This window comes from Octopus sinensis, linkage group LG11 (genome assembly GCF_006345805.1).
Source record: "Octopus sinensis linkage group LG11, ASM634580v1, whole genome shotgun sequence".
Classification (NCBI taxonomy): domain Eukaryota; kingdom Metazoa; phylum Mollusca; class Cephalopoda; order Octopoda; family Octopodidae; genus Octopus; species Octopus sinensis.
In genome coordinates this window covers 35989229-36001110 of record NC_043007.1, presented here as the reverse complement: position 1 = coordinate 36001110, position 11882 = coordinate 35989229, and the positions used below count along the sequence as shown (strand labels likewise).

The 11882-nt window shown below is 35.3% G+C and overlaps 1 protein-coding gene across 1 annotated transcript in view; it reads right to left on the bottom strand.

The window, feature by feature from the left end:
* The window catches only part of LOC115217245 (putative deoxyribonuclease TATDN2), a 30326-nt gene extending 20730 nt beyond the window's left edge, over window positions 1–9596 (bottom strand). The window contains exon 1 of the mRNA XM_029786887.2: window positions 9031–9596. The gene's annotated coding sequence lies outside the window, so the exon portion shown is untranslated. The remainder of the gene's footprint in view (window positions 1–9030) is intronic.
* Between the last annotated feature and the right edge of the window lie 2286 nt (window positions 9597–11882).

Sequence of the window (11882 nt, the reverse complement as noted above, 5' to 3'; positions counted from 1 at the left end):
ATGCATGTATTTATCTGTGTGTGTATAAGTGCAAACATAGCTGAGAGATTAAGCTTGCTTCTCAACTACTTGGTTCTAGGCTCAGTAATGGGTGTAAATGAGCATCACTATCAGACAAGTGTCATTGTTTGTTTCCAGTCCTTTGTGCCAAAGTAAATCTGCATCAACAAATATCATCTGAGCCATGCAAGCTTCAGAAAACAGACATCAAAATGGTAATGGTGATGATGATGATGTGCATGTGTGCTGTATTATTTTTCACACACACACATACGCTTACATATATTGAACACATTTTATTGCATCTGAGATATATTTATATACTGAAAGATTAAGCATGTATGTGTACATAAAAACCATTATAAAAAGCAAAAGCAACACACGCACGCATGCACTTGTGGTCTTTTAATCGTTAATAGATTACATTTATATCGTTAACCACTAGGTTCTGAAGTAGGCAGGAGTATTGTCATGCAGAGTAAAAGCAGGTGGATTAAAATGCTCCTTGCCTTGGGGGGTCCACAAAAACACAGAACAGCTGTAAATACACCTCAAAACTTCCAGCAACACACTGCGATAACAAAATTATCCGCTGAGATAATTCGTCTCTGTACCATTTTATGTGCATCAATGATGGAGTGTATTAATGCCTAAGTGCGTGTGAAGCAAGATGTCTTTGCATACTCTCCTTGGATAATACCTACATGCATGCCTTTTATACATAATTTCGCCGTGTGTTCATGTTTATACACAAGAAGCACAAGTAAAATATTAGGTTGGATGTATGTGAGGTTGCGTATAGACATTAGACAATGCGTGTATAAACTGTATATGTGTTGATACACAAATAGTGTCGGTCCTTTTTGTTTGCATACTGAAGTACATTTGCTTAAGTACTTTTGTGTGTGTGTTTATACACGGAGGAGTACGATTGTGTACATCTGTTTACGGCCTTGTTGCTGCTTAGCCCAAGGTCAACTCTCATTGATATCTTCGCTTTTATAATCCTAAATTCAAATCATTCTTTTAACTGCTTTTACAACATGTATATTATATATATATATATATATGTATATATATAATATATATATATATATATATATATATATATATATATATATATAAAATATACATGTTGTAAAAGCAGTTAAAAGAATGTGTATGTTGTAAAAGCAGTTAAAAGAATGTGTATTTATTTATATATATATATATATATATATATATAAAATATACATGTTGTAAAAGCAGTTAAAAGAATGTGTATTTATATATATATATATTATATATATATATATACACACACACACACTTACATACGTGTGTATGAATACAGAAAGTAAAATAATTTTCACCACCATGGACAATAGGTGTGTGTATATATATATATATATTGTTGCTATTATGCAAAAGTGTCGTAAATCCAAACTGTTGCTTTTTCGTCTTTGTAAATCAATGACATTACACACTTTATCTTTGAAGGTAATGCAATGAGAGAGGCTTGGGTAACAGTTTCAGGAAGATTGAACAATGACAGCGTAGAGGCAGAATAATTTTCTTTCCAACAACCTGCACCACTGTAGATGACCTGGGGCTAAGCAACAACAGTTTCTTGGTAGAATAGCAACCAAAGTCACTATCAAATCACACCCCGACTTACCATGTCTCAATAAAAGATGAACAGGAGTTCATAAGTCTATCCATAGATGAAACAAATGTACATCAAGAATAATGGTATACATACAATTATTTTTTTTACTTCGGATTTTTTAATACTTGCCAAAAAAATCTATCACTTTATATCAAATTAAAACAAATTTCTCATTTGTATAACTCCTTCCATAACTATCATTTACTCCCTCTTATCCACTTCCTGTCTCTTCGATTCTTTCCTTCACTTAGAGTGTAGCATTCTTTTACTCATTGCCTGCTACTAAGCCTAGTATGTACAATCAGCCTGTACCTCATACTATCTGTAGAAAGCATGATCAGAGAAATCAACCGACTAACATTTATATTGGTTATTTATTAAACCATATTAGTTATACAATGAATGTTTTTAGAGACACTGCAATAATAATAATAATAATAATAGTTTCAAATTTTGCCACAAGGGCAGCAGTTTTGGAAGAGAGGGATGAGTTGATTGCATCAACCCCAGTGCGTAACTGGTACTTATTTTATCGCCCTCCGAAAGGATGAAAGGCAAAGTCGACCTCGGCAGAATTTCAACTCAGAACATAAGGACAAACAGAATGTCACTTAACATTTTGCCTGGCATGCTAACGATTCTGCCACCTGCCGTCTTAACAACAACAACAACAACAAAATAAAACGGTCAAGGCTAGAAAGAGTTTGATCATGAAAGATTCGCTGGATCAAAGTGGTGCTGATGCTAAGCAATCCTAACAAGCTGAAAAACTATTTCATGACATCAAATAGAAGCATCGATTTAAAACCAACAAAGGACATATTTCTTCAGTGACTTGCATTTTTGTCACACACGTATTTTTTTTTTTCACCCATTTATCCACCCACCCCCCATCATTACCTCACGAAAATTCCTCACAGACAAACCAAACCATATTCCTGCATTCCTTGCAAATGAACTCATACATTTAAACTGCTGATTCATTAAGTAAAATCTTTTTTTTTCTTTTTTATGTCTTCAATATTTCTCAGCAATCAGCACAGATACATCTCAGTCATTAGACTGCGGTCATGCTGGGGCACTACCTCAAAGGGTTTAATCACACAAATCAGCACCAATATTTCGTTTTTGAATTTGGTTTGCAAGATTCTTTATAAGAGTATATTCTGTTAAAACTATTGGAAAGGTTGCAAGACGCAACGAAAATATTTGGAAAATAAAAATAAGAAAAAAGTGGAATTTTTACCGGTGAGTGTTACATTATAAAGCACAAAAAGAAAATGACTCTCCCCAGACACAATCAGCACCAATACTTATGTTTTAAGCATGGCACTCATTCTATCGATCCCTGTTGCCGCACCGTTAAGTTGGAGGGATGTAAACAGACCAATACCAGCCACCAAGTGGTGGTAGAGACAGACACAAATACTCATGCAAGCACACACACAAGTACAATGGGCTTCTTTCAGTTTCCGTCTATTAAATCCACTTTGCTATAACAGAAGACATGCCGATAGTGCCGCACAATGGGATCATGTGGTTGGAAGGAGGCTTCTTTACCACACACCCATGCGTATACATGTTGCACTATAATATACATCTATATATATATGCGTGGAATTTCAATTGTATGATAACAAAAATTTTACGTGTATTCTTATACATCCAAAGAGAAAATTGCAATAACTTGTATTATGATGTCCAAGATTCCTTTCACCAATCTCCAGAGTTAGATAAATTACAGATTACATATGAAAGAAAAAAACAAGAATTTGTCCACATTGGCGTAGGAGTGGCTGTGTGGTAAGTAGCTTGTTTATCAACCACATGGTTCCGGGTTCAGTACCAATGCATGGCACCTTGGGCAAGTGTCTTCTACTACAGCCTCAGGCTGACCAAAGCCTTGAGTGGATTTGGTAGACAGAAACTGAAAGAAGCCCGTCGTATATATATATATATATATATATGTGTGTATATGTTTGTGTCTGTGTTTGTCCTCCCAACATCACTTGACAGCCGATGCTAGTGTGTTTACATCCCCGTAACTTAGCGGTTCAGCAAAAGAGACCAATAGAATAAGTACCAGGCTTACAAAGAATAAGTCCTGGGAGCAATTTGCTCGACTAAAGGCGGTGCTCCAGCATGGCTCCAGTCAAATGACTGAAACAGGTAAAAGAGTAAAGAGTAAATTATTCAATTAAGTCATCTTACACATATTTCATTATTATTATTATTAATAATAATAACGGTTTAAAATTTTGGCATATTATATAAAGGAAACCTTGCATGATGATTTGATAACGTAATCTGCTTATTATAAGTTTTTCCTTATATAACGGATATTATTATTGGGGAAACACGTGTCAGATGAAAGTAGGTTAACTCATCTGTCGTGTTATGTATCCTCATTGATAGAAATTTACGTTGGTTGAAACACATCAACAGCAGACCCCCTTCCACCCACAACACTTTTGCTCCCAATGATACAAAGGAAAAGGAAACTATGTAAGTCCTAGCCTGAGATTCAAAGATACTGCAAAAAGAAATTGATCGTAAATGACAAACTCAAGCGAAAAACCGACTTGTATGGAGAAAGCTTATCAAGTCATACGAAAACCATGAACAGTCAAAGACGTGATGACTATTGTTCAAATGTATAGAAAACAAAAAGACAGAGACAGGTGAGGGAACAGCAAACAGATGTATTAGTTTGAGACTCAGGAAAAATGGAAGTCTTTGACGTTTCGAACCTACGCTCTTCGAGACGAAAAATAAAACATGTCAGGATTATTGGTTGCGCGCGCGCACACATTGAGGAAAGTTTCTGGATAGTAACAAAGTTTGATATAAACTACCATACATATTATAAGCCCCCTCTCTCTTTTATTTGTGTGTGTGTGTGTGTGCGTGCGTGGAGGCGCGTGGCTTAGTCGTTAGGGTGTCAGCATCATGATCGTAAGATTGTAGTTTCGATTCCTGGACCAGGCGATGTATTGTGTTCTTGAGCAAAACAGTCCACTCAGCTGGCAAAAATGAGTAACGCTGCGATGGACTGACGTTCCATCCAGCTAGGGAACACATACTCCATTGAAACTGGGCCCATGTGTGTGTGTGTGTGTGTGTGTGTGTGGTGTGTGTGTGTGTGTGTGTATATATATATATATATATATATATATACATACACACACACACACTACCACAGTCACACACGCAAGTACATATATGTATACACGCACATATTTTCACAAAGCTCATTTCTACAATACTGCCAGTATTGAGTCAACAAAGAGGTATTTACGGGGTTGATTCACCAGCTAGAAATAGCATGCAATTCTCCGGCAAATCACACCTTAGCGTCTTAAATAAAGACACATATCTCTCTAAAACAATGAGCTGATGGTCACAGCTGCAAAACCTTTGATCATACATAGATTTGGTGAATGAGCGTTGAGCTTGGAGCCAAACAAGAACTAATAAATAAATACTGAAGAATCCAACCGTGGCCCGACTTTCCCGTCCATCTTTTCAGAATTGATAAAATTCACATAATCAGAGTCAATGGTTTTGACTTCTGTTAACAGAATACTCCAGCAAGAAAATGAAAGTAATGCGTATTTAAAATGTAAACAATAGTCTGTATATACAATAGTGAACTTTCACTTTCTCATTGTGTTTTTAATTCAGTTGAAGACTTTTGGCACGTTTTTACAATATCACAACAACCAGAACCACTATACAAAAATTAACAACACAATACCAGTTGAGACAATGAGGGGAGAATCTATAAGCTCACTGAGCCTGCTGGAAATAATAGCTAAACATCTCTCAAATCACATCCCATTATTTTTTTGTTTCAGTCATTGGACAGCAGCCATGCGAAGGCATCGCCTTTGAAGGAGTTTAGTCGAACAAATCGACCCTAGTACTCATTCTTAAAGTCTGATTCTACCTTTCTTTTTGCCGAACCGATGAGTAATGAGGACGTGAACAAACCAACACCGATTGTGAAGCGCTGTTGAGGGACAAACGCATACAACACGACAGGCTTCTAGTTTTAATCTACCAAATTCACTTGATTAAAAATACGCAATTTAAAGGGAACTGCGAAGAAAAACAAAGTCGAGAGAGGGAAGAATTGTGAGAAATTCCAAGGAAGACAATTTTTTCATGTTATCACCATAACCGCGCATGTGTGTGTGTCCATTCCCACTGCTTGACAACCGATATTGGTTTGTTTACGTTCCCGTAACTTGATTCGACAAAAACACACCGCTAGGATAAGTATAAGACATTTTAAAAAGGAGTGGGGTCGATTTGTTCAACTAAAACCATTAAAGGCATTGCCCCAGCATGGCCGCATTCCAATAACTGAAACAAGTAAAAGATTAAAGGTATTGGAAAATATTTTGTCTGCATTTGAAGTGTACAAATACGTAGTTTTCCAACAGTTTCATCCTTTCAAAGAAAAGAACCCAGTTAAGTTATTGGTTAGCCTGAATCAACGACCCAGATGTGTTGTTTGTTGTGCCTGTCAGAAATCGATATAAATCCACTACGCACATGCGACGCCTCACTGATTATATTCTATATATTTGTTATTCTTTTAAAAGCAAAAGGTTTTACTCAGTCACAGCTCAGAGTCACTCGCCATGTGCGACAAAAAAAGAAAAGCGGGGGGTAAGAAAAAGACCGCTCAAAATTGAACTTGGACAGAGTAAAGAAAGTCATCAACTTCGAATAACTTCTTCGTGTACTTAGTACTTTTTCTCCTGTTTGTACAACCAACCGTATGTAAGCCTATAAACACACACACATATATCTATGTCTATAAACACATGTGTATGTGTGTGTAAAGGACAAGAACATTCACAAAGTAAAAAAAAAAGTACTGAGGAAAATTTAGAGAAGTGGGGTTAAACCGTGAATGCTGCTTAATGTAATCACTTTAGGGCGTAAGTCTTTCCCAATTTGATAACATTGTCCGTGGTTTTAATAAGCGGATTCCACAGCATAAATATATATTTAACGAGTTTATTGGTTTTTGAGTCTGTTTTGAAGATATAAAGAAAAATCCTAAACAGATTTATAAGACTGTAAACTAATAGTTAAGTGATAACAAGCTTGCTTCCCAACCGCATGATTTCGGGTTCAGTCCCACAGCATGGTAGGTACCATTGGTTGTGGAATTGATGGACAGAAACAGAATGAAAACCTTCAAGAAGGTGCCCCAGTATGGCCGCTGTACAATTACTGAAACAAAAGAAATATACGTACATGTGTGTGTGTGAATGCGCGCAGTCGTACACGAAATTCTATTTTCTTCGCAATATTTCTCACAGGAAAAACACTAACAAAATTTTACCAGACGTCGGTCTTTAATCTTTCATTTTTCTTTCTTTCTCTCACTCTCTCTTCCTTAACATCATATTTTCCCAAAATCTCAACAAAGACATGAGAATATTGTTGTGTGACGAAAAAAAAAAGTCCCAGCCTGACACACACTGAAATAGTGATGAACATTTTCCATCTCAATGTGTATATATATGCTAATTTTTCTTTCTCTCATTCTCTCTTCTTTAATATATTTTTCGTAAAATCCCAACAGACAAGAAAATATTTTGTTAGGTGACAGAAAAAAAAAAGTCTCAGACAAACACACACACGGACAGAAAAAGGGATGAACATTTTCCATCTCAGCGTGTATGTGGTACAGATAAAACATGAAAACGACCCCGCCACTAACAACATCCCTAGAGACAACATTTGTTTACGTCGAGCAAGCCTTGAACTATGCTACTTAATGTCACAAAGGCAGCCTTCCAAAGCTTGTTCGCAGCAGTGTGTGTGTGTATATATATATTATAGTATAGATACACATACAGCCATATATATATATATATATATATATACACACATACACAGAACTAATTAATTATTGCAAAAGCAGTGAACTATGTGAGGGGAATAGATTGAAAAGTTCAATAATACTAATGAAAAACAGAAATGATTATAGACTAATTGACAGTAATGCAAATTGTTTTGTCTCGTTCCATTTTTATTATACACACAAACACACGCGTATGTACGCATTAAATAAAAGCTTGCAAACAAATATACACGTGCTTCGCTAAATCTGTTAATAATGGTAGTTAAGAAGTTTAAAAGCTATTATATATTGATGTTTGGGCCTATAATATCGGCTGAAAACTATCGAAGTTTATCTTTTATAAACACGATGTATTTAATTATTCTTACATACATGTATATACATTATATATATATCGAAGTTAGCGGAGGTAAAGAATACGCACACCAACCGTTTTCAGTGTAACCTTAACCCTAAACCCCTAAATACTGGGTGTGCGTATTCTTTACCTTCGCCCAAAGTTATCAAAAGCAGAAATCGATAGTTTCCACAAACATCAATAACAATTATTTGTGGCGATGTCGCCTTGCGTTATAGCTTGTTCCAAGTATTACCGACCTCCCCGTAGTTCAAGGACCACACACACGTGTGTGTGTGTTCTGTTCAGAAAAGTAATTACAGTGTCATTTAAGAATTAAATAAAACGTAAAAGTAAAAAAAAAATGACCTTTGCAATTGAACAATTTGTGACTGAACTTCATATAAAACGTTTAGAAAAATAGTCCATCAACGAAGAGGATGTTTTTGTAAGAGAAGGAACAGAACCGCGCAAATTAAAACAAAATATATTAAAGCAGAAAAATAATAACTCCGCCAATAATTCTTAAAAATAATAAAACAGCCTTTTTTTCTCTTCGTGATGAGAAATCAATGTTTTTTTTTTCTCTCTTTTAAGTGTATATCAAACTTTTTTAAGCCTTTACATGTCTCCAAGTATAATATATATATATATATATATATATATGTTTAATCTACAAACTATATATTTCGTTGTCGATTATGGATTAAATGTTTATTCACTTTCAGACTTGTCTTTGAATTATTTTCTAAGTAACTAGAAATAGCTTTCTTTGAAGTTGTCACCTTCTGTAATATGTATGTGTACACACACACACACACATATATATATATATATATATTATATATATATATACATATATATATATATATATGTATATATATACATATATATATATATGTGTGTGTGTGTGTGTGTGTACACATACATATTACAGAAGGTGACAACTTCAAAGAAAGCTATTTCTAGTTACTTAGAAAATAATTCAAAGACAAGTCTGAAAGTGAATAAACATTTAATCCATAATCGACAACGAAATATATAGTTTGTAGATTAAACATATATATATATATATATATATATATATATATATACACATATTTATACACACACACAGAATTCATCAAATTGTTTAGTGGAGTGGTTTTTCTACTTACAAATTATCAGGTAATTTTCAATGTTGACTTTGGTGGTGGTTATTGAATTTCTAAATATGATTTCAACAATAAAAGTAATCCGTGTGAACGAATTTATATATTATATATAAAAATAAGATAAAATTTCTCTCTCTCTCTCGCAATATCATAAAAAAAGAAAACAGTTTTGTTTTGAGTTTAGCTCGTGATACAAAACAACACGGAAGAAGATCTTTCCTTTCACTTTCTTGACAACAAACTTTCTACACGTTATTTTAACAAATCTACTAAGTTCAAGAGTGTTGATATACAAATATATATGTACACAAGAAAAGATAGGTCAAGTCCCACCTCCTTCCTTCCCGCACATTCAGCAATAGTAATAATAAGAGTGGTGGTGGTGGTGATGATAATAGGTAATTGTAGTAGCAACAGTACAGTATATTAATAAAAAGCTTGCTAAATCCAGTGGTAAGCCTCCGGATAAATTAATAGCAGTACCTGCTGTCCTAGCACGAGAGAAAAATAAATAACAGGAATGCACGCGCAGCATATAAATACTATATAACTAACACATACACGTGTGTGTGTGCGTATGTGTGTGTATGTATGTGTCCTGTCGCTTTCTCCTCTGCCTCCTCCTATCGTCTCAATATGATTTCTAGCCATTTCATTGGTTAATTTCGTGAGTCATTTATTTATTTATTCATTTTTTGATATATCCGCCTTCCCACCACCTTTACACACACTGACACAAATACGCACACAAACACTCACACACAGACTGTCACAAACACACACACGTACGCACTTTATGATATCACCATAATAACAAGCTCAGATATCACTAATTATCACTTACTACCTCAACAACGTATATCACAACTAACGGAAGCAATGCCATAACAACCACAGTTATTAACTATTTCGTTGATATTTTGAAAACAATATAATGACAAATTATAACAATGTATCATTTTTATACAGGAAATAAAACAGTTATGGTGACGCAGGGTCCTTAACAAAAGGACGAAATTTGCCGGTAGGGTTTCAGGGGTGTCTTTATGGTGGCTGTTTAAAAAAAAAATTTTAATAAACAGTAATATAAAGAAATGTTTTTAAATTATTAATTTTTAAAAAGTTTGGAAATTATTGATTGATGGAGTACTATATTGTTATAGTACAGCACATGTCATAACAGATATCACCACTAGTCACAAATGTCACCACCACCACTGCACAGATATCACCACTACCATCACCACAACAACACAGATATTACCAATACCACCACCACAATAACACAGATATCACCACTACCAACACCTCAACAACACAGATATCACCACCACAACGACATATATATCACCACTACCGCCACCACAGCGACAGATATCACCACTACCACCACCACAACGACGCAGATACTACCACTACCACCACCACAACAACACAGATATCACTACTACCACCACCATAATAACAACACAGGTATAACCACTACCACAACAACACATATCCTCACTACCACCACCACAACACAGATATCAACACTACCACTACAACAATACAGTATCACCACTACCACTGCAACAATACAGTATCACCACAACACAAATATCACCACTACCCCACAACAACACAGATATCACCACTACCTCACAACAACGACAGATATCACTGCTACCACCACCAGCACAGATATCAACACTACCACTACCACAACACAGATATCACTACACCACCACATGGATATCACCACTACTAGCACATCAACAGCACAGACATCACAATTACCACCACAACAACACAGCGATCACCACTACTACACCAGCAGAGATATCACAATTACCACTACCACAACAACACAGATATCACCACCTCTACCACTCCAACAACAGTTATCATCACTACCATCAAAACATCACTAGAACAGATACCACCACTACATACCATCACCACCACAACAAAAGTACATTGATCACAATAACTACACATACCACAACAATAATGGCACAGATACTACCACCTCAGCAACAACACAAATACTACCACAATAACAACAATTACACCTATCTATACCACAACAAACACCACAAGAAAACAACTACCACAGCCACTATGCCAAAAGTGATACCAACAATACAATAACAGTTAAGGCAGTGAGAGGTGAAACTATAAGCCCATTCATCTTGCTGGAAATAATAGTTAAACATCTCTCAAAGCACATCTCATTATCCTTATAAAAGTAAGAACACAGAGATTAATGTTTTTTATGATACATTGTCTATAGAAAGGGGAAAAAATGTGATGGTCACTACTGGAATGACTTTGATCATAGGTCTAGGAACCAACTCAGGACAAAACAATAATAATAAATAGATATGAAGTTGTGTATGTAAGCATAGATAGATAGACAGACAGATAGATAGATCGATTTCTTTATTGGCCACGTAGGGCTGAACACAGAAGGGATAAAGTACAAAGTAGAGTTTGGGGGGGGGAGAAGAGAAGGAAAAAAAAGTGTGTCAAATTCCAATCAAAAGGGATCGTGAGAAAAAAAAAGTGGGGACGATCAATAGGGATTGTGTATCACAGAAATGTAAAAAGGGAAAACAGATTAGGTTTGTCTGCGGATAGAAAAGCCTACGGAAAAGACCACGGGAACCTTGGGCAATAGTGCCATGCAAAAAGAAAGCACATTACAGTAAGTGGCTCTCTTTTTTCCTTTAATAGATAGATAGATAGATAGATAGATAGATAGATAGATAGATAGATAGATAGATAGATAGATAGATAGATAGATAGATAGATAGATAGATAGATAGATAGGTAGGTAGGTAGGTAGATAGATAGATAGGTAGGTAGGTAGAT